Genomic DNA, 23,452 nt, shown 5'->3' on the forward strand with positions numbered 1-23,452 from the left:
GGCCATTCAGCCCAACATGTCCACAACTGACCCTCCAAAGAGCAACCCACCCAGACCTATTCCCCTACCCTATTACTTTACATTTACCCCTGACTAATGCACTTAACCTACACGTCTCTGAACACTATGGGGCAATTTAGCACGGCCAGTTCACCTAACCGGCATACATTTTGGATCGTGGGAGGAAACCAGAGCACATGGAGGAAACCCACGCAGACACGGGGAGAATGTGCAACCTCCACACAGATAGTCGCCCAAGGCGGGAATTGAACCTGGGTCCCTGGCGCTGTGAGGCAGCAGTGTTAAGCACTGAGCCACCATTCCAACCAACTGGAACCAATTGGATCATGTTGACTGTGAGATCCTTGATTGAGGTTGTTAACCTGGGCCAATCAGAAAAGCCCTTGCAGACCGATATAACCAGGGGTTTCAGAATCTCCTGAGTTCAGGGACTGACTCTGAGCTGGCTGGTTACAGCCAGTGTTACTGTGCACATGAAAATAAAGGGTGGCTCAGAGACAGGATATTGGCCTCTGAGCAGTTAGTTCAGTTTCCCTATACAGTCACAGGCTGCATTAAGTCATTTAGCTGACGCCACATTATTCGGGTCTCTGATCCAATTACATACCCGAGACAGCCCAAGCCTCTTATTCATGAGGAGTGTAGAATCAGCTGTGAATCTGCACAGATCACACCCAAAGAGTTAGGAGCAGCACCATTGAGTTCATTGGGTCTGTTCCACCGTTGAATACAAATCACGGGTTAATCACTTGCTTTGCCGACGTGATTCCTGATGAAGGGCTTTTGCCCGAAACGTCAATTTTCCTGCTCCTCGGTTGCTGCCGGACCTGCTGTGCTTTTCCAGCACCACTCTAATCTAGACCTTGCTCTCCAGCATCTGCAGTCCTCACTTTCACCTTGCCGAAGTGACTGCAGTTTATGGAGCAGCTCAGCCAGATCTCTCTGTATCACAGAGTTCTGCTGTCTCTCTCCTTTGAAATAACATGTCTATTCTTCCAAACATCCAATATTTTCTTCTAACTCTGAAGGTGGTCAGCAATGTGATTATGACACATTGATCTCTTTTGCAGTGTTGATTAAGGGATGTATTTATGAGCCAAGGCACTGAGGAGAACTCTCTTTTGAAATATAGGGCAATGGGATCATTCCTATCCCCTGACCCAGTCACAGAGGTCCTCAGTTTAATGTTTCAGTGGAAGGACTGCATCTCCGACAGTGTAGTACCCCACTGGAGAATTAGAGTCATAGAGATGTACAGCATGGAAACAGACCCTTCGGTCCAACCTGTCCATGCATTCAGATATCCCAACCCAATCTCGTTCCACTTGCCAGCACCTGGCCCATATCCCTGCAAACCCTTCCTATTCATATACCCATCCAAATGCCTCTTAAATGTTGCAATTGTACCAGCCTCCACCAGTTCCTCAGGCAGCTCATTTCATACACGTACCACCCTCTGCGTGAAAAAGTTGCCCCATAGGTCCCTTTCATATCTTTCCCCTCTCACCCTAAACCTACGCTTTCTAGTTCTGGACTCCCCCACCCCAGGGAAAAGACTTTGTCTATTTATCCTATCCATGCCCCTCATAATTTTGTAAACCTCTATAAGGTCACCCCTCAGCCTCCGACTCTCCAGGGAAAACAGCCCCAGCCAGTTCAGCCTCTCCCTATAGCTCAAATCCTCCAACCCTGGCAACATCCTGGTAAATCTTTTCTGAACCCTTTCAAGTTTCACAACATCTTTCCGATAGGAAGGAGACCAGAATTGCATGCCATATTCCAACAGTGGCCTAACCAATGTCCAATTATCAATGTACTAATGTACAATGTACAATGTAACCTGTACAATTATCCTGATTTTTACATCTCAAGGCCTGAATCTCAGGATCTTACAGCTGAAAGGTACAATTACCACAAACTGACAGTCAGCCATACTCTCTGAGGAAGAGAATTCCACAGACTAGCAATCCTCTAAAGAGAAACATCTCATCATCTCAGTCTTAATTGGGAAACCATTAATTTTTAAACCATGTCCCCTAATTTTAGAGTCCTCCACAAGGGGAAACATCCTCTCAGCATCTACTCTTTCACATCCCCTCAGAATGTTACATGTTTCAATCAATCACTGCTCAATCTTCTAAACTCTAAACTAAAAGATAATCCTGCTCAATTTTTCCTCACATTCTTCCCAGGAATCAGTTGGGTGAATCTTTTCTGAACGGCTACGAATCTTCACAAGTTCATATGATATAGGAGCAGAATTAGGCCATTTGGCCCATCAAGTCTGCTCCGCCATTCCACCGTGGCTGATATTAATCTATCAATCTAATTCCATCCTTCCTGTCCAATGAAAAAGTTGAGAGATGACTTAATTGAGATAGATAAGATAATCAGAGGGTAACATAGGGTGGTCAGTGAGAACCTTTTTCTTCAGATGGTGATAACTAGCACAAGGGGACATAGCTTTAAATTGAGGGGTGATAGATATAGGACAGATGTCAGAGGTAGTTTCTTTACTCAGAGAGTAGTAGGGGCATAGAATGGCCTGCCTGCCATTAGAGTAGACTCCCCAACTTTAAGGGCATTTAAATGGTCATTGACTAGACATAAGGATGAAAAAGGAATTGTGTAGGTTAGATGGGTTTCAGATTGGTTTCACAGGTCGGTGCAATATTGAGGGCTGAAGGGCCTTACTGCGCTATAATGGTCTATGTTCTATGTTCTCAAGTGAGGATATTAATCTGTGCTTCATATTCCAAAGTGGACTCATAAAGGACCTGCACAACTGTAGCAGCCTTTTCCTCCTCTTAGACTCAATTCCCCCCCATAGTAATCACCGACATTCTGTTTCTTTTCTCATCACTATTTGTGCCTGTGTACTAACTTGGTACAGTTCATGTACCAGGACACCCAGATCCTTCTGCACCTTTTTGTTCTGCAGTCTCTCTCCATTTAATTAATAGACTGATTCTCTATCTTCCTACCAAAGTTTACAAGTTCACATTTCCCCACAGACCTAAGATAACAGTGAATTGTTCTGGGGCATGGATAGGGTGAATAGCCAAGGTCTTTTCCCTAGGGTAAAAATTCCTGAAGAAGGGCTCATGCCCAAAACATTGATTCTCCTGCTCCTTGGATGCTGCCTGACCTGCTGTGCTTTTCCAGCAACACATTTTCAGCTTTTCCCTAGGGTAGGAGAGGTTGAATCCTTCATGGTAACCTCAATCAGTATGGAACAGCCAATGGAGACGATCCTGAGAGCAGGTGCTCACTACTACCTTCTCCAGAATGATTGGGGATAGGCAATAAATGCTGGCCTGGGCCAACAGTGCCCAAATCCTAGAAATTAATTTTTAAAAAGGTAAAAGCTGCCACAGATCTCCATATCTTCCCTTTCATTTGCCAATTTCATTATATCTGCACCCTCTGGTTACTGATACTCTACTGCCATAGGAACAGTTCCTCCCTATCTACTCTATCAAACCCACACCTTGGATTAAACACCTCTGTTAAACCTCCCTTTAGCTTCACCCCCACAGTATAGCACCTTGGCATCTCTAGTCTTTCTGCATAACTGATCCCACTTAGAAAACATTTCTATTCTCAGAATAGTTCACAATTGGGCAAACAACTTTGGTTTCTGTGGGGACAGAAAGGCAGAATGCAATTTCTTAACCATTGGTAAAATTCCTGAAATCCCGTGTTCTTGATATTCATTCAGAGGATGTAGGCAGCACTGGCAAGGCTTATACTGATGGCCCATCCCTAATTGCCCCTTGAGAAGTCAGTTGTGAGCTGTCTTCTTGAACTGCTGCAGTTCATTTGGTGTAGAAACACTTGCAATGCCAATTCGGGAGTGAGCTCCAGGATATTGACCCAACAACATTGACTAAACAACAAAACAGTTCCAGATCAGGACAGTATACAGCTTATGGAAGTGGGAAGAAGATTGAAGGTTTACTTAATGACCTGACAGCTCTCTCTCTCTTCCTCCAAAATGGCCCCTACCTTGGCAAACATTGCCAAAGAGTCAGCTACTAAGCCCTTGGAGAGACGAGCCAGTGCCCAGCCTCGGCCAATCCTGCTACATCAGGAATAATGGCGATCTCCAAGGGAGATTTGTCCAATGTCCAAATTCTCTCCTCCCTCCTCACCTTGAGGTGACAAGTGATGCTCAACATCCTGAAAGCCTGTTTTATTTGATATAGGAGGAAAAGAACTAAATTTATGTAGTGACTGTCTTATCCTTAGATTGTGTCCAAGTGCTTTAAAGCCAATAATGCCCTTTAGGATTCTCAGTGCTACTGTAACTTGGGAAGTGAGGCACAGCAAGCTCTCATGATAGGAATCACCAGATAATTGATTCCAATGGCGTTCATTGGGGAATATCAGAGATACCAGGGAGACCTTCCTTCCTCTTCAATCTACAGAGGCAAACGGGACCTCAATTTGAGTTTTGACTGGAAAGAGAGCACCACTGAGAGTGCAGCACTTCCTCACCCCTGTCACTGGAGTTTTAGCATGGATTAGGTGATCAAGCCACTGCAGTGTGACAATGAATTCACATTTTCTGACTCGAATGGCAGCCAAATGAACCACAACTGGCATCGAATTTCACTAGGGGCACATTTCACAGGAGTTGAGATCTCTAGAAACGTTGAGCCTCGACAATGAGAGTTCAGAGAGGTTTGACCCTAAAGAACATTGCAGTAAACTTCACCTTGGTCATCTGCTCACGTCGACTCTTACCAAATGTTATGACTCACACCTGGGGTAGGTGGGACTTGAACACATGCCTTCTGGCTCAGAGGTAGGGACAATATCACTGTGCCTCAAGAGTTTATGTTCTGACGCATGCATTTGTCAGCAGGGATAGAAAGAGAACAAGTGGCTCATTCTTTTCTTCATCTTCCTCTCAAGACTGAGATATCATTCAATTCACAGCAAATTTATGGAGATAGTGCAGGACCGGGGATTGACATTGCAATTAGGGTTAGTTACATTAGCAACTGTGATGCGCTGTCAAATTCCATGTTTTAGGCTGAACTCATATTGCTGCAAGGATGTAAATATCTTCTCCACATGACATAATGAGGCAGTAACTCAGTAATATTGAAGATTGTTGGGGTGGGGGGAGGAGAGGCTGGAGACAAGAGGGAGGCCAGAAGCTGAAGTAAAAACAAATGTGCATATGTTAAGGAAGAAACGTTTGGAAATATCCCGAAGGATAAGCAGTATCTGTGATAGACATCACTACTTAAGGCAGCCATAGACAATGATTGCTGGTGTTACCAGTGAAGCCCACATCTCCAAGATTTACAAGGATGTTGCCAGGTTTGGAGGGTTTGAGCTATAGGGAGAGGCTGAACAGGCTGGGGCTGTTTTCCCTGGAACGTCAGTGGCTGAGGAGTGACCTTATAGAGGTTTATAAAATCATGTGGAGCATGGACAGGGTAAATTGACAAGGTCTTTTTCCTGGGGAGGGGGAGTCCACAACTAGCAGGTTTAGGTTTAGGGTGAGAGGGGAAAGATATAAAAGGGACTGAATGGGCAGCTTTTTCACTCAGAGGGTGGTGCGTGTGTGGAATGAGCTGCCAGAGGAAGTGGTGGAGGCTGGTACAATTGCAACATTTAAAAGGCATCTGGATGAGTATATGAATAGGAAGGGTTTGGAGGGTTATGGGCTGGGTGCTGGCAAGTGGGACTAGATTGGGTTGGGATATCTGGTCGGCATGGACGGGTTGGACCAAAGGGTCTGTTTCAGTGCTGTACATCTCTATGACTCTAATAAGTAAAAGCAAGAGAACAAAAAGCTCTTTTTAACAACACAACAACTCCTTCTGATAAAATTACTCACTCCATCCTGGCTTTTGGGCTATTATTTATTTCCTGTTAGTGTGTGTGTGTGTGTGACTATTTACATTTGTGAGATTGACTTGTAACTGTGGTTAATGCATTCCAGATGAGAAGTTTCATTCTTTTATTATGTATCTGCCAGGTATTGTCCCACCCTGATCATCCCTCCCACTTCCCCACCTCCAACCAAGACGAGCTTGTTACTCTGCAGCAAGCTGTTAAAGTGTTGCAGAGTATCACACTCAGACCCTTCATGATCAAGTGGAGAGAGGTTCCATTAATGAAATGGCATGAGACAGAAAAGTCCTGACCTGATTAATTCTTTCTATTTTCCTCCTGCTTTACGCACTTTAAATGCACTCCATTCCCAGCTGCAACCAAAGTTCGCATTCATACAGAGATAATAGAAACAGCAGGCAAAGCCCCAGCACCAGAGGATTCACTCAGCTGAAGGCACGTTTGTGCAAAGTGTTTCTGAGCATTGTTGGCAATACCTGTAAAAAGTTGCTGGGCACCTTTAAGAAACCTGCAGTTCTCTCTCTTCACTAAGGAATGTGACAGAATTCCTCTTAAGGTTTGTTTTTCAAACAGCGTTTTTCAAAGGATTTGACGCTGAGCCACAGAAGGAGACACGGGAGTGGGAGTGGGGTGAGGGGCCCGCTGCACTGCTTCTCATTGGGAAAGTAGGTACTGCCCTTACCCACCTTGCAGGGTGGGAACTGGCGAGTTGATGAGCTGAGACCCTGAAGAGGCCTTTAATTCATCGCCAAATTTAAGGAGCAGATGGATTTTTACTTAATAACGAGTGAAGGATGAGGGGAGAGGACAACAAAAGTGGAGTTGAGATCAAGATGAGATCTATCATTCACTGGCAGAGCAGGCTCAAGGGGCTGAATAAGCTACTGCTTCACTTAATTCTTATGATCTTGAGAACCTCATTTGGCGATGGATTGGTGGAGGGGGGGTGGGGGGGTGGTGGTCACGCCTGGACATTCTCACCCAGACCTTAATGAATGAGATGGAAAAGGAGGTAGTGTTTCTCTCAAGGGTATACTCACCCCCTATTACTTTTCCTTCTTATCTGCTCCCACGAGGGGAAAAACAAAGGGTTTTACAGCAAAGAACAAGGCAAGCCAAGTGGTCAATGTTGGCGTTTACACCCGACCCAAAACCTCCTCCCACTCTGTCACATTTCCTTCACTACCCTGTCACCTTATCCATTTCCTGGTATCCCCTTAAAAGCAGCATTCACTGTCACTGCTCCATCGGATAGTAAATCCACATTCTATCCAGCCGAAGAAGACTCTCCTGAGAAATTCCTCATTCAGTTAATTGGTGGCTACCACAAAATGTAAGGCCCCCAGTTTCAGTCTCCCACACAAGTGCAATCACCTTCTTCACATTGGCCCTATCAAACTCTTCCGGAGTCTTTAAGATCCTGTGAACAATCACCCTTTACCGTCGTCTATCCTTACAGGAAGGACCACAGTCTGCTCAGTCTTTTATGTTATCATCACCACTAGTTCCTGGCATCATCCTTGTAATTCCCCAGTGTCTCTCTGGCCTTTTCGCACGATGGAGATCACACCACCGCAAGAGGGTTTTAAAACTCTATTATTGAGCACGGGGTGTCCACCAACACCCTGGAGTTGTGACTGGCCACTTGAAAAAAAAAATAAAATAAAAACTCTATTATTTTTAAAATAAATCTTTTTAATAACTGCAGTGAAAAAGTCCAAAGGGGATATTTTCTGGCATGGGTTTGATAGACTGAATGGCTGTGCTGTAATAACTTTCTAGTTCCTGTGGTCATTTCACATTTCTCTGGAAGGCATTCGAATCTGCTTCTGGTGAAAATTGCTTAAAGTTCCCTTCTCCGGCCTCTAAACCAACAATTCATAAAAAAAAAACCCTTCACCAAGGGGATGGTGCCCCTGTAATTTGGACTCAATGTGTATTTAATTCCAGTTCTATTAGATTCTCACTCAGAGAATGGTGCCTATAGCTCTGAGACCAGGATTCCGCAGGCTATAATGATGTGTGGTTTGTGCCATTTATGGCGCGCTGGTTATTGTTCTTACCTCTGGGTTGGCAGACTGTGTCCAAATCCCAAGGCTTGAGCATAAAAATGAACCTAACGGCGCCAGACTAAGCGAGTGCTGTCTTTTAAATAAGATGCAAGACCAAGGCCCTGCCTACGCCATCAAGTGGGTGTAAAAGATCCCAAGGTTCGATCTGAAAGGAATCCAGCTTTAAATCTTGGCCAATATTTATTTATCCCGCAGGCAATATCTCAAACGATTATCTGTTTCTTTTTTGATTTCACTGCTGCTTGTGTGGTTTTGGTTGTACACAATTTGGCTGCTGAACTTCCTACATTACAACTATTAATCCATTGGGAAAGTTGGACCCAATGTACCCTGGACCATCCTGAAAGGAACTTTATAGTACAAGCCTTTCTTTCTTTACATTTTGCACACTGACCTCAGGCTAATTGGCACCACAGTGCCGTAACAATATACAGAGCTCTATTTTGTCCAGGATCTGTTTTCTCATTAAATATTATCCTCAGCATACGGGTGCTATTGGCAAGTTTGGTATTAACTGCCCAACCCAGCGGTGAGTTTTCTACTTAAACTGTTGCATTTTGTATAGTGAAGGTGCGCCCATAACTGTATCTAGTCCAGGAGTTTCAGGAATTTGACTCAGTGATAACAATGGAATGGAGATATATTTCCAAGTCAAGATGGTGAGTAGCATGGAGGAGGTCCAATCATCTGAGTGGCAGAGGTCACAAGACCGAGCGATGTAATTAAAGCAACTGCCATACTTTAAGGAGCAGAGGCTTAGGTTCGAAGACCACCTCTTTAACTTAACGACAACAGACAAATCTCCTGAAGAGATTGACTGGTCCATTTGAGCATGAATACACATCAATATTGCACCAGTCACCTTGAAACAGAAAGAGGCTATTCAGCCCCTTCTGTCTGTTCCACCATTCAATTAGTCAATGCATGTTTTAGCTCCATTTGCCCACCTTGGTTCCTTCAGTACAATTACTGAACAAAATTCTATCAATTCCTGTTCTGAAATTGTCAAATGGCCCCTCAGCATCCACAACATTTTAGACAAGAGAGTTACCAATTTGTATGTTCGTGTGAGGAACTGTTTCCCTTGATCAGTTTCAAAGAAATATTGGACTCAAAACATTCACTCTGTTTCTCTCTCCACAGATGCTGCCAGACCTGCAGAATTTCCCCAGCGCTCTCTGTTTTCATTTCAGATCATCAGTATTCACATGTATTTTGCTTTTATTATCACCCCTGAACAAGCTCGCTCTAAATTTTTGTTGTTCCCTTGTTCTGGATTTTGGATTTTTGTTTCTCATTACCTGGTCTGTCTACTAAATATCTCAATTAGATCACCTCTTTGTTTTCTAGGAGTACAGCCGGCTCAGCAAGTCTACATAATTTAACCCTGTGGTCCCTCCAGCTTAGTTTTCTCAAGCACCTTTAACACAGTGAAACATCCCAAAGTTCTAATGACAAAAGTTGGTCCAGAGTCATCTCAACTTTTAAAGAGTGCCTTCAAGACAGGAAGAAAGTTTGAGAGGCGGCAAGGTGTGGGGAGGGAATTCTGGAGTTTAGCACCCAGGCAGCTAAAGACACAATCACCAACGTGGGGAAATTAAAACTGGGGTTGAGTAATCGATAGAACTGTAAGACCTCCGAGATCCCAAAGGGTGGTATGACTGGAAGACGTTACAGAGAAAGCAACAGGTGAATCGTAGAATTCCAAAGGGAACAAATAAAGTTGAAGAATTTGAAATGCATGGAGTAGTGGGTGACCAGGTTGACTGTGAGCTAGGCTACAGACAGAAAATATTTAATTGAGCCAAAACTCATACAGTGGGAGATATGGAAGGTTGCATGGAAGTACTTTGGAACAGTTGAATCTAAAGACAACAGAGGCATGGTTGATGGTGTCAGCAGAGGCTGAGGCAGGAGTAGCACTGAGGGACAGTATAGAGGACCTGCGATCATTCTGGCGAATTTGTGCTGTTCCTCCTTCAAGACGAGCCTTTCTGAGATATGATGCTAGAACTGACCTGAAGTTGTACTGTTATAAATGCTCATTGTGCAGGAGGCAGCAGGTCATCAGATGGTGTGTGACCTCCCCTGGACCAGTGCAAGATTGAAATCTGAAGACAAATGCTTCTCTTTCTCCTACCTATCACACTGGACCCACCTTGCTACAGCAAACCTGCAGCTTGTGAAATGGTTACTGGACAACAATGACAACTGAGAGATGCTAAGACCCAACTTCTGGAGGTTAGAGAAAATGCATTTTGATGCGTTGATTTTGAAAAGTATGTGAAATGTTAATGCAGACTCCTGGAAAGACAAAACACAGGCAGCGACTCATAAAGCTCTGTTTCTGTGCTGCAATATTGACCAGTTCAATGACTTGTGACTGTAATAACTGATCCCTCTTAACACTGAACATCTGTCAAAGTATTTGAGTACTGCAGCCTTTTTTGTTACTTTATCCACCACCGTCAACATTCTCTCCCTCCCACAGTAATGTGGCACAGTTGCAGCGTGAACCATTTACAAGCTTCATTGGAGCAACCTACCAATCCTCCCTTGTTAGCTCTTCCGAACTCATGAGCTCTGACACCTAGAACGAGGGGCAGTAGATGCTTGGAAACTTAGCCATCTGCAAGTTCCTCTCCATGTCACCGACCAACCTGACTTGGGAATATATCACTGTTCCTTCATTGTCAGAAACATGGAGCTCCCTTCCTGATAAACATTGTGGATGTAGCTACACTCCAAAGACAGCAGCAAGTCAAGACACAGTTCACCACCACTTTTTCGAGAGCAATTAGGGATGCTGGCTCAACCAATGACATTCAATTTCCATGAAAGAATAAAAAAATAAACATTTTCAAATGCAGTGACTGTCCTAATGTTGGAAAATTTTCAAACAAATTGTAAACATTAAGCTCCCACAGCCAGTAATCATAGAAGTGTTACAGTGCAGAAGGAAACTCTTCATCCCTTCTTGTCTGTGCTGGCTCAACAAACAAGCATCATTACCCACTATCAATGTCCTATACCCTGCACATCATTTCTATGTAATAATCTATTGAACGCTTCAATTGAACTTCCCTCCACCACATTTCCAGGCAGTGTATTCCATAATCTGACCACTCACTGTGTGAAAAGACTTTTTCCTCACATCACATCTATAGAATGATCCAATCATCTGCTCTTTTTATAAAGTGACGCTAGCTGAGGGTCGAGACAAATTCCTGCTGTTCTTTGAAAGCTTGTGATTCAATCTCTTTCACACTGAGGAACTGTACCTTTGAGAGTGCAGTACTCCTGAAGTGTAGATCATGGCGGGTTTAAATCTCAGAGGTGGAGCTTAAACCCACTAACAGTAGTGGAGAGTGCCCCAGAGGACTATGGGACTAATCTGTCATTACTGGGAGATGGAGACATTAAGGACTGCAGACGCTGGAAGTCAGAGTCCATAGATGTGGCGCTGGAAAAGCACAGCAGGTCAGACAGCATCCAAGGAGCAGGAAAGTCAGTGTTACAGGCCAAAACCCTTCGTCTGAACTGGGAAGGGAGTTGTGGAGCCCAGAAGTAAATAGAGGGAGGGGGAGTGGGAATAGTTGGTAGGTGGATGCAGGTAGGGAGTCATAATTTGGAGCAGCTGGTGTTGGACTGGGGTGTATAAAGTTAAAAATCACACAACACCAGGTTATAGTACAACAGATTTGTTTGGAAGCACTAGCTTTTGGAGTGCTGCTCTTTCATTAGGTGGTTGGTGAAGTATAAGATCATAAGAGACAGAATTTATAGCAAACATTTTCAGTGTGGTGTAACTGGAATTATGTATTGAAAAAGACCTGGACAAACAATCCAAAGGGCCTATAATGTTCTATGTTCAAGCCTGATTTTTAATGCAGGCAGGGAGATTAATGTATTTAATCTGTGGGTGACCACTCCTCAGGTGCGGGGCTCGGATAAGACAATCGGACCTTGATGGTAACATCAAGCTGACATGGGAATTGAACCTACACTGTTAGCTCCATAGCAGTGTAGCAAACCAATGGTCTAGCCAACTGAGCAAATCAAATCTCTGAACTCAAAGTTGAGGATACTACCAACTGACTTACAACCAATCGTATTTTTAACTGTTCTCAAGATATTAAGGGGACAAGATAAAGTAGATTGGGAGAATTCATTTCTGCTTATTCATGGTCTATCAATATAGTCTATAAATCAGTACCAGAACTTTCAGGTGTGAAATCTGGGATCGCTTTGACACACAAAAGGTAGCAAGAGTTCGCAACTCTCTTCTGAAAATTACAATCGATACTGGATCAATTGTAAATTTTAAAGTCGAAGATTATTTGAGTTTTGTTGAAAAGAGAGGTGGAGCCGAAATCTTTCATCTCATCCTCATCAGGACAAATACGAAATTTCAAAGACTCACAACAATGTATAACCACTTACATTTTTCTTTAATTACCCAGGGACTGGAAGTCAATAGGTCCCCATTGCTTCCACTATGGTAATGCCTCAGCCGATCAGAGTGGTCTTGCCAACCAATCAGTACTATTTAATAGGATAAATCATTGTGACCCTTTGGAATTTGGCATTCCTGCATTGGTCCTGATGAGTGCAAGTTGAAAAGCTTCAGTAATATGTCTTTCCATTCAGAGATATAATAGACTTTTATTAGCTAATGTTCTAAAGGGATAGAGGACAAAAGTGTATGTGTGAGCTAATCAGTTATGCCAAATACTGAATGCATACATCATTTGAACCACACAGGACCTGCTACAAAGTCACTATTGACCTAAATTTGTGGGTTTTTAAAAATATTTAAAATGTCTTTATCAAGATCATACCATCAATTTTGAAATAAGGATATTTTTTCCTCACAATGCTGTTAACGTTTAGATCAGAAGATGCCACAATTGGTGTGTGGTCATTCAAGAATGGACAAAAGCCATTAGATTCAAAAAGATACCCAATCACCTTACTTTAAGATATTATGCCTTCAATCTCAAAATTATTTTCAGTCCATAAGGAGATTTCTTTTTCCCTCCTTCTGAAATCACAGGAATAAAGGCAGATAGGAGAACATTCAATTACTGTGACTTCACTGAGAAAGAGTTCGGAGACTGGAGAGAAAGGATCCTTTGTTCGACTAAAACAGGGTTTGGGGAAACTTTTGGGCTAAAGTCACACAGTACTGAACTGAAAACTTGATGTGAGCCAGACTGCTGGAGAATGTGTTCTCATTGCTGGTTCTCCTGCCCAATGACAGTTTCGCTATAAATACCTCTCTGTGTTGCAACTGACAAAGGGACTTTATCCAACTCGGCAGCTCCACTGGTGCAGACCTCCCCCAAATCTTGCTTCGTCTGAAAGGCAGCACCTCTGACAGTTCAGCACCTCTTCAGTACTGGGCTGAATTGCCACCCTGGATTATTGGGGGTTGATATTCTCTGGAGTGGAATATGGACCCAGAATCTACTGTCTGAAATGGGACCGACAGTATTTCATATTATTTTTTAACCACTAAAGGGGTCAATCAGGGACAGAAATCATTTCTGGTGGATACAGAGGAGGGGATTGTAAGGTACTTGGTGTAAGGGGGAAGGTGGGGGCGGTGGGGGGGGGGGGGGTGGGGGGGGGGGGTGCATGCACAAACTGGAAATTGGAACCAGACCTTTCAGGAGTGAAATCAGGAGGCACTTTGAGATACAACGTGTGGGAGGAATTTGTAATGTTTCTCCACACGTGATAATTGAACAACTTCAATTGTTAATTTTTAAATCTGTAATTGAAAGCATAATTGGAGGCAGCATAGAGTTCATTTCAAGCCATCTCCTCCCACAATTCCTGCTGCATTAGCATTACTAGAGCCATTGAGGTCTACAGCACAGAGAAAGATCTTGCAGCCCATCAGATCTGTACTGGTTAAAAACAAACCACCTAACCATTCCAAATCTATTTCTACTATTCGGCCCATTGCTTTGTATGTCTTGGCATTGCAAGTGTACATCTGAATGCTTCTTAAATGTGATGAGGGTTTCTGCCTCTCTCACCCTTACAGGCAGAGAGTTCCAGGTTCCCAACACTCTCTGGGTGAAAAAACTATTTCCTCCCACCTTCTGAAAACCTCCTATCCCTTGCCATAAATCTATGCTCCCTGGTCATTGATCCCTTCATCAAGGGGAAAAGTTCCTTCTGTCCACCCTACCTATGCCCCTCATAATTTTATACATCTCAGCCAAGTCCCCGCTCAATCCCTGCTGCTCCAAGGAAAACAATTCCAGCCCGTCCAGCCTCTCTTCTTAACTAAAACTTTCCAGCCTAGGCAATATCCTGGTAAATCTCCTCTGCACCCTTTCCAGCACTATCGCATCTCTCCTATAATATGGATCCCAGAATGACACACAATGCTCTATCTGTGATCTAACCAACAACTGAACAGTTCCTGCATCATCCTCCAATGGTCCCCAACATTACAGATACCAATCTTCAATTCACTCCATGAAATGGTTGCAGACACTGGAGAGCGCAAAGGATATGGGCCCGGACAACATTCTGAAAATAATGCTGAATCCTTGTGCTCAAGAACGTGCTGCATTTCCAGTACAGTTACAACACTGACATCTACCCAACAATGTGGAGAATTGCCCAAATTTGTTGGGGTGGCAAGATGGCTCAGTGGTTAGCACTGCTGCCTCACAGCGCCAGGGACCCAGGCTCGATTCCAGCCTCGGATGACTGTCTGTGTGGAGTTTGCATGTTCTCCCCGTGTCTGCGTGGGTTTCTACTGGGTGCCCCGGTTTCCTCCCACTGTTCAAAGATGTGCAGGTTAGGTGAGTTGGCCACACAAAATTGCCCATTGTGCTCAGGAATGTGTAAGTTAGGTGCATTAGTGAGAGGTAAATAGGGGAGGGGAATGTATCTGGGTGGGGGTTACTCTACAGAAGGGTCGATGTGGACTTGTTGGGCCGAAGGGCGTGTTTCCATGCTGTCAGGATTCTATAATTCACCAAAGATCCTCAGACAGCAGTTTCCAAACCCACAACACTTCCATTTAGAAGGACAAGGGTATTGCGTGCAATTCTGTTCTCCTTCCTGTCTGAAGGATGTTGTGAAACTTGAAAGGGTTCAGAAAAGATTTACGAGGATGTTGCCAGGGTTGGAGGATTTGAGCTATGGGGAAATGTTGAACAGGCTGAGCCTGTTTTCCCTGGAGCGTCAGAGGCTGAGGGGTGACCTTATAGAGGTTTATAAAAATCATGAGGAGCATGGATAGGATAAATAGACAAAGTCTTTTCCCTGGGGAGGGGGAGTCCAGAACTAGAGGGCATAGGTTTAAGGTGAGAGGGGAAAGATATAAAAGAGACCTAAGGGACAACTTTTTCTCAAAGAGAGTGGTACATGTATGGAACGAGCTGTCAGAGGAAGTGGAGGAGGCTGGTATAATTGCAACATTTAAAAGGCATCTGGATGGGTATATGAATAGGAAGGATTTGGAGGGATATGGGCCCCGGTGTTGGCAAGTGGGACGAGATTGGGGTGGGATATCTGATTGGCATGGACAAGTTGGACCGAAGGGCCTTTTTCCGTGCTGTACATCTCTTTGGCTATGACTCTATGACTGTATATAGGAACACCACCCCTTGCAAGTTCCCCTCCAAGCCACCCACCATCCTGACTTAGAAATAGATCACTGATCCTTTACTGTCACTGGGTCAGAATCCTGGAATTCCCTCCCTAAGGGCATTGTGGACCATCCCACAGCACATGGACTGCAGCAATTCAACAGGATATTCTTCAGCTTATAAAGGCAAGTATATCCCGTATGCCTTCAAAACCATGTTATCTCCCTCACCCATCACGTGAGACACAGGTGGACATGCACACCAAAATCCTTCTGATCCTCAGTGCTTCAAGGGTCTGACCAATTATAGAGTCATAGAGATGTACAGCATGGAAACAGACCCTTCAGTCCAACCCGTCCATGCCGACCAGATATCCCAACCCAATCTAGTCCTGCCTACCAGCACCCAGCCCATATCCTTCCAAGGTTCTGCTCGGTCCTCGCCTCCTCCACCGCTGCTCCCTCACCACCTGACGCCTGGAGGAAGAATGCCTCATCTTCCGCCTCAGAACACTTCAACCCCAGGGCAGCACGATGGCACAGTGGTTAGCACTGCTGCCTCACAGCGCCGGAGACCCGGGTTCAATTCCCGCCTCAGACGACTGACTGTGTAGAGTTTGCACATTCTCCCCATGTCTGCGTGGGTTTCCTCCGGGTGCTCCGGTTTCCTCCCACAGTCCAAAGATGTGCAGGTCAGGTGAATTGGCCATGCTAAATTGCCCATAGTGTTAGGTAAGGGGTAGATGTAGGGGTAGGGGTATGGGTGGGTTACACTTCGGCGGGGCGGTGTGGACTTGTTGGGCCGGAGGGCCTGTTTCCCCACTGTAAGTAATCTAAGGGCATCAATGTGGACTTCACCAGTTTCCTCATTTCCCCTCCCCTACCTTACCCCAGTTCCAACCTTCCAGGAAGGTTATTGGAAATTGGAGAACATGATCATATTGAATGAGGGCGAAGGGCCGAGTCCCGCTCCTATATTCAACCGCATTCCTTTTCTGAGAGTCATAGCAGCTTCACTCTCTTTGTGCACAGCTGCAGCCAGACCTGCTAAGTTTCTCCAGCAATTTCTGGCTATTTCAAAATAAAAACTGTGTTCCGTCCCATCATGTCAGCCTGTTCCTGTTTCACTGAGCTGAATCCTTCCAACCCTGACTCCACGTTTCTCCCCTCTTGTCCCGAATTGGAAGAAAAGTTCTATAGGGACTCACTGAAACCTGTCTCTCTCTCTCTCTCTCTGTTTCCCCGGGCACTTTCTGCTCCCGTTCCAGGACGTGAGCTGTACTGGCTGACACTTGCAGCTCGCAGCTCTCCCTCTTTGGGCAGTGTGACTGAATTGTAGGGACCACCCGGGGGGAGTGGAGTCGCTCTTGGACTGAAACCTCCTCTATACCTGAGGCTTCGCCCCCCCAAAAATGTACAAACCGTCCCTTTATTTCCCGTGCAGCAGCGAGCCGCCCCGCATGAAATACCAAGAGACTGGACCTGCCCAGTAACTGACACATTCAAAAGTTTCAAAACTGACATGAGTCCTCTCACCTGCTCTTAAACCGTGTCTGTGTTGAAGCTGGGGGAATCTGGAGACAACATTCTACAGGGAAAGGTCTCTCACTCCCGGACGAGTGTTGATTTCTGTTTGCAGACACACATACACAGAAAGGAGCGAGTCAGAACTTGGAACAAATTGACAGCCGAGGAGCAAACAGACAGATTACTGAAATCTGGGACTCACCAATTTTGTCTTTCTTTCGCCCTGGGTTTAACCTGTTTGATGTCATTAACCGAACTGGCCAGTGTCTCCCCAGAACAGACTGGAACATCAGGCAGCTCCCAGAGGGGGGGGGGGGGGGTGTCACGTTGACTTGTCCTTTAGACGTTATTCCAGGAGTTCTTGGGCTAGAGAATCCAAGGGTAAAGCTCCTCTCCTTTCCTTCACAGAAAAACTCAAACAAAAACTCCGAAAGAGACCAGGGGAACGTACCTCTCGCTCTGTCTGCCTCCTTCACTCGGGAAGGTACAGGGACTGAGTTGTTTCTGGGTTGGATGTTGAAGAGCTCTCTTCAGAATTCTGCCCCTCCCAATTACAACATCATCACAGTGGTTTGCTTCAAACTGCACTTAGTTTTGCAGCTGTGGGGAAGACGGTTAGACTAAAACGGACTTTCTGTGTGTGTGTGTGTTAGAGGAGGGAGTTCTGTTTCACGGCTTGGGTGTTACAGATGTGGGTGGGTGACAACTCCACTTATTTTCCTCCCTCTGAGATTCAGCAGGAAAGCTCTGGGCCACTTTTGTCCTACTTGGCACTGCTCACTTTGACTCAATTGCACAAGCAAAACCTAATTCCAAACCGACAGGTCAGTTATTCCCAGGACTCAGCCACTGCCTCCAACCCTCTTTGTTAATCACAGGATTCAATGAATAGGAAAGGTTTAGAGGGATATGGCCAAATGCTGGCTAATGGGACTAGATTAATTGAGGATATCTGGTCGGCATGGATGAGTTGGACCGAAGGGTCTGTTTCCGTGCTGTACAGCTCTGACTCTAAGGTGGCCTGGTGGCTCAGTGGTTAGCACTACTGCCTCACAGTGCCAGGATCCTGGGTTCAAACCCACCTGTGCATGTGGAGATTGCATGTCCTCCCAGTGGCTGTGTGGATTTCCTCTGGGGGTTCTGGTTCCTTCTCACCTTCCAAAGGTGTTCAAGCTTGCCTGCAATATCACAGGTCTGTATGTGCTAGGTGGATGAGCTGTGGGAAATGCAGGGTTACTGTGGAAGAAGTGGGTCTAAGTGAGATGTGCTTCAGAGGGTTGGTGTTGGTGCGATGGGCCAAATGGCCTGCTTCCACACTGTAGGGATTCAATAGGTTGAATCTTGCCCCTAACTCAGTCCTTCAAACCCATCATTAACCCTGCTTGTTTAATGAGGGCCAACACATCTTGTTAAGGTGGTGAGAGAGGAGTGTATCAGATTGGCCAGTTATTTCCAAATTCATATTGGAATGGAAAGAGACTACTGCGTCCTTCCAATAAGTTCCACACTTCCCATCTTTGTCCCGTCTAGCTCCATACCTGTGGGTAACAGCTATTGAAGAAAAGTTGTACTGGACTTGATGCATTAACCCTGTTTCTCTCTCCAGATGCTGCCAGACCTGCTGAGTTTCTCCAGCACTTTCCATTTTTCTTTGTTAAGGATCGAGCGTGGATTTTAAAATTTAACAATTGATCAAAGAGCAATTGCCATTTGCAGGAGAGATTTCCACACTGTTCCCACCTTTTATGTGGACACATTCCTTAATTTCATTCGTGAAGAAGTCTGCCTTAAAGTTCTTGAGTCCTTGACTCCTCAACTAGTGGAAACACATAGACATTCAGACTACATATGCACACAAAAACATATACACAAACATACACATGCCCATACCTAGATAGACACATATACACTCACAATTATCAGCATACAATTATATATACAATATATTCTATATATACAAAAACACGTGTACAGTATACAGGTATATGGAGAGCTATTACAGACACAGATGCCCACATACCCATATTATATATAAAATACACATATAATACAGAGAAAATTATCAGCTGTCTTTTGTAGGGGATCTGACTCTTATTCCAGAGATAATTCATATTCTTTACATCCACTTTTCATAATGAAAGAATTGAATATTTAAAGTTTAAAGCAATGTCACTTTCGGCAATTACCTGGAGTTTAACCTCACTCTCTCATTTTAAATATAATCAATAATGTAGGTGCAACACTTATTCTGGACTAAGGGAGCTCTCACATTGGTATGTCCACAGAGCACTGTATCGAGATGCTAAACCCGCTATGTATGTGGAGAAACAGAGAAATGTGAACCCAGTTCCAAGACAAGGATTTCTGACTCTGTCCCCACAATCATCTTGGAGCAAATTTTAAAATGTATTGCTGAAACCATAGCCTCATTAATTCAAAGACAAAAAGATTTGCATTTTTGTATAACATGTCATGACTTATTTAAATAAAGAGCAAAGGGCAATTGTGCAAGGGTATGGGTAAAAAGGCCAGAAATTGGCATTAAGTAATGATGCTTGTTTGACGATCCGGTGCAGCGGTGATGGCTCAAATGACCTGCTTCTGTGCCATAACAAATCCGTGAGTCTGTGACTAGTTCATTAATCAGTGTTACACAGAGGAAAGAACACAGGAGATGTTCCAAATTTAATTGGATGTTGATGGGGAAAAGCTAATGTAAAAGGGATTTTGTCTGTCCTCACAACCAAGAAGGTACATCACCCAACTCAACAACTCTTTGGGAAAGGATTACTTGTTATTGGCTTGAGCACATGACCGCATGAGGTTTGATGTAAGTCGGGCAAAACAACCAGGCTATCGACAGGAACAGAGGGCGTAGAAGCAAGAGGAAGCCATTTGAAACTTTTGAGCTTGCTCCAACTTCTGCCTGTGATCTCAGCTCCACTTTTCTTCACCACCCGCCCCACATAACCCTTGATTCTTCTGTAAAAACAAAGGAAAAGGCATAGGCCATTCAGCCCATCGAGCTTGCAGTAGCATTTAATGGCAACTTGGCTGATCAAATAAGATCATAAACCGTCAGGAGTAGGAATAGGCCATTCATCCCCGAGAGTCTCCTCTGTCAGCCAATACGATCATGGCTGTTCACCTCTCAGCTTTAACATCATTTTCCTACCTGCTTTCCATAACCATCCAACCCATTACTGATTAATCGTCGGTCTACCTTCTCCTTAAACTTACTCAATGTCTCAACATCCACAATACTCTGGGGTAATGTATTCCCACAGATTTATGACACTTTTGAGAGAAATAATTTATCCTCGTTTCTGTTTTAAATCTGCCCCCAGTTATCTTAAGCCATGATCTTTTATTCCAGATTGTTCGACATGAGGAACCTCTCTACACCTACTTTTATCACCTCAATGAGATCTCCATTCACTCTTCTCAATTCCAGGGAGTATCAGCCTAAACTGTTCAATTTCTCATCATAATACAAATTGGAATCAATCCAATAAGCCTCCTCTGAACTGCTTCCAATTTAACAACATCCTTCCTCAAGTAAGGGGACCAAAACTGTACACAATACTCTGGGTGTGGTCTCATTAATACTTCAAGAACTTTCACTCATACAATCTCCATTACCCTGTTAACCATTGTTATTCAGACACTTATTTCTTCTTTAAACATAATCAAAGACTGAACCTCCACAGTCCTCTGGGGCAGACAGAATTGCAAAGATTCACCAGCCTCTGAATAAAATGACTTCCTATCTATTTGTTTATCAAAAATATTTGAAATTCAGCCTTGAATAAGTATGAAGGGTCAGCCTCCCTTGGCTTCTGGGGAAGAGTATTCCACAATCTAATGAGCCTATGAGAGAGAAAACAAAATCTCAATAATGTCTCAAACGAGGTTGGCTCAGTGGTTAGCACTGCTGCCTCACAGCACCATGGGACCCAGGTTCAATCCCAGCCTCAGGTGACTGTGCGAAGTTTGCACATTCTCCCAGATTTGCCTTGCTTTTTCTCCCACAGTCCAAGAATGCACAGGCTGGGTGGATTAGCCATGCAGGGTTATGGGGTAGGGGAATGAGTTAGAGTGGGATGCTCTTCAGAGGGTCAGTGTGGACCGAATGGCATGCTTCTATGATCTATGATCTAATAAACTAAAAGCACTGAAAATAGAGCAGACACGCTCCTGGGAATATAAAACAGACCCCTAAACAGTGAAAGGGAGGTAGAAAGACATATATGTTGACAAATTTCAGTCTGTGGGAATAAGAGGGCAATAATAGTAGGAAGACTTTAACTATCTCAATACCAACTGGGTTTCAAATAACATAAGTGGCAGTGAGGGTGGAAAATTCCAAAAAAAAATGTTTTAAACAATACACAACAAGCCCAACAAGAGGAGATACAATTCTGGATTTAGTTTTGGGAAATGAAGGTGGGCGAGGGAATTAAGTGACAGTGGGAAACTTAATGGGCATAGAGGCCACAATGTGGTTAGATTTAGTACCATTATGGAAAAGGACAGGGATAAATCAAAAAGTTTCTGGGTGAGTGCAAACTTTGCAAATCTGAGAAGTGATTTGGCTGTAGTGGACTGGACAGGGCTGCTAAAGGATAAATCAGTGGGAAACCAGTCGGAGGTGCTAAAAAGTGAGATCCTTACAGCCCAAAGCTGTCATGTCCCCTCAAAAAAATAAGAATGGTGCTGCCAAATCTGGACCCCTATGGTTGCCTCAAAAAGTACAGGGGTAGATTCAACAGAATTCAACAATTTAGGGTGGGCACGGTGGCTCAGTGGTTAGCACTGCTGTCTCACAGCACCGGGGACCCAGATTCGATTCCACCCTCAGGCAACTGTCTGCATGAAGTTTGCACGTTGTCTCCATGTCTGCATGGGTTTTCTCCGGGTGCTCCGGTTTCCCCCCACAATCCAAAGATGTGCAGGTCAGGTGAATTGGCCCATAGTGTTAGGTGCATTAGATTAGATTGCTTACAGTGTGGAAACAGGCCTTTTGGCCCAACAAGTCCACACCGACCCACTGAAGCGTGACCCATCCAGACCCATTCCCCTACATTTACCCCTTCATCTAACACTACGGGCAATTTAGCATGGCCAATTCACCTAACCTGCACATTTATTGGATTGTGGGAGGAAACCGGAGCACCCAGAGGAAACCCATGCAGACACGGGGAGAATGTGCAAACTCCACACAGTCAGTCGCCTGAGGCGGGAATAGGTTCGGGGAATGGGTCTGGGTGGGTTAGTCTTCGGAGGGTCGGTGTGGACTTGGTGGGGCAAATGGCCTGTTTCCACACTGCAGGGATTCGAGTCATTCTAGTAGGGATTCTAATCAAGAGAAAGAAACTTCTGGTAGCCACAAAAAACTCAACATTGCAGATAGCCTGGAGGAGTATAGAAAGTACAGGGAATAAGTAAAAAAAAATTAAGGAAATCAAAGAGAGGGCATGAAAATATTTTAGCAAGCAAGACAAAGGAGACCTAAACACATTTTATTGGAATCTATAAGTTAAGGGAAAAGCAGGATATATCAGATGAAGAAGGAAGCCGGTGTGAAGAAGTAAATGATATGGGAAGAATTTTAAATGAAGTTTCTGTATTTACAAAGGAAAAGGTTGATATCAATACAGTAATCCAAGAGGAGCAGTGTGAAATATTGGACAAAATAATTGTGGCAAGAGAGGAAGTGACAGTGGAGTTGGGATCCTTGAAAGTGGATAAGTCACCGGGGCCAGATTGGTTGTTCCATGGGATATGGAAGGAGGTCAGGGAGGAAATAGCAGATGCTCTGAGGGTTATTTTCCAATTGTCACTGAATATGGATGAGACGCTGGAGAACTGGAGGAACGCAAATGTGGTTCTGTTGTCTAAAAAGGATACAATTATTGGCCAGTCAGTCTGACCCTGGTGCTGGGCAAATTGTTAACATTGATCTCAAGAGATTGGATAAACTGGTGTCACAAAGCTAGTCTTTTGTGTCCTAAAAGCTGTTCCTTGGCTCAAGGAGACTCTGTCCTTGATTTCTTTCAGAGGTTTGGTACAGTGGTGAGAAAGGATTTTGAGGGGCCTTTTGTTTATATGTAAACAGATGAGACTTCAGGCCAAAGTGGTCATGTTTTAGATGTGACCTGTAGAATGAAAGGGGAGTGGCCAGCTCTCTAGCTGAGCTGAGCAGTTTAATTCAGTCCAGAACTAGTTGGGAGTTCAACAGTGAGATGTGTGGAAACTCTCTCTTCTGGCCTGTTAATTTCAACCTATAAGCATCAGACCCTTTTTTGTGCTGTGTTTTAACGAGGGTGTGCTTATTGGG

The 23,452-nt window shown here is 44.3% G+C and overlaps 1 protein-coding gene across 6 annotated transcripts in view; it reads right to left on the reverse strand.

Annotated features, from left to right (window-relative positions):
- The window catches only part of adgrg6 (adhesion G protein-coupled receptor G6), a 122,780-nt gene extending 105,128 nt beyond the window's left edge, over window positions 1-17,652 (reverse strand). For all 6 annotated transcript variants that reach the window (XM_072580317.1, XM_072580312.1, XM_072580315.1 and 3 more), the window contains exons 1-2: window positions 17,315-17,652; window positions 17,122-17,214 (exon numbers count right to left, since the gene is read on the reverse strand). The gene's annotated coding sequence lies outside the window, so the exon portion shown is untranslated. The remainder of the gene's footprint in view (window positions 1-17,121; window positions 17,215-17,314) is intronic.
- Window positions 17,653-23,452: the final 5,800 nt, after the last annotated feature.

This window comes from Chiloscyllium punctatum, chromosome 11 (genome assembly GCF_047496795.1).
Source record: "Chiloscyllium punctatum isolate Juve2018m chromosome 11, sChiPun1.3, whole genome shotgun sequence".
Classification (NCBI taxonomy): Eukaryota; Metazoa; Chordata; class Chondrichthyes; order Orectolobiformes; family Hemiscylliidae; genus Chiloscyllium; species Chiloscyllium punctatum.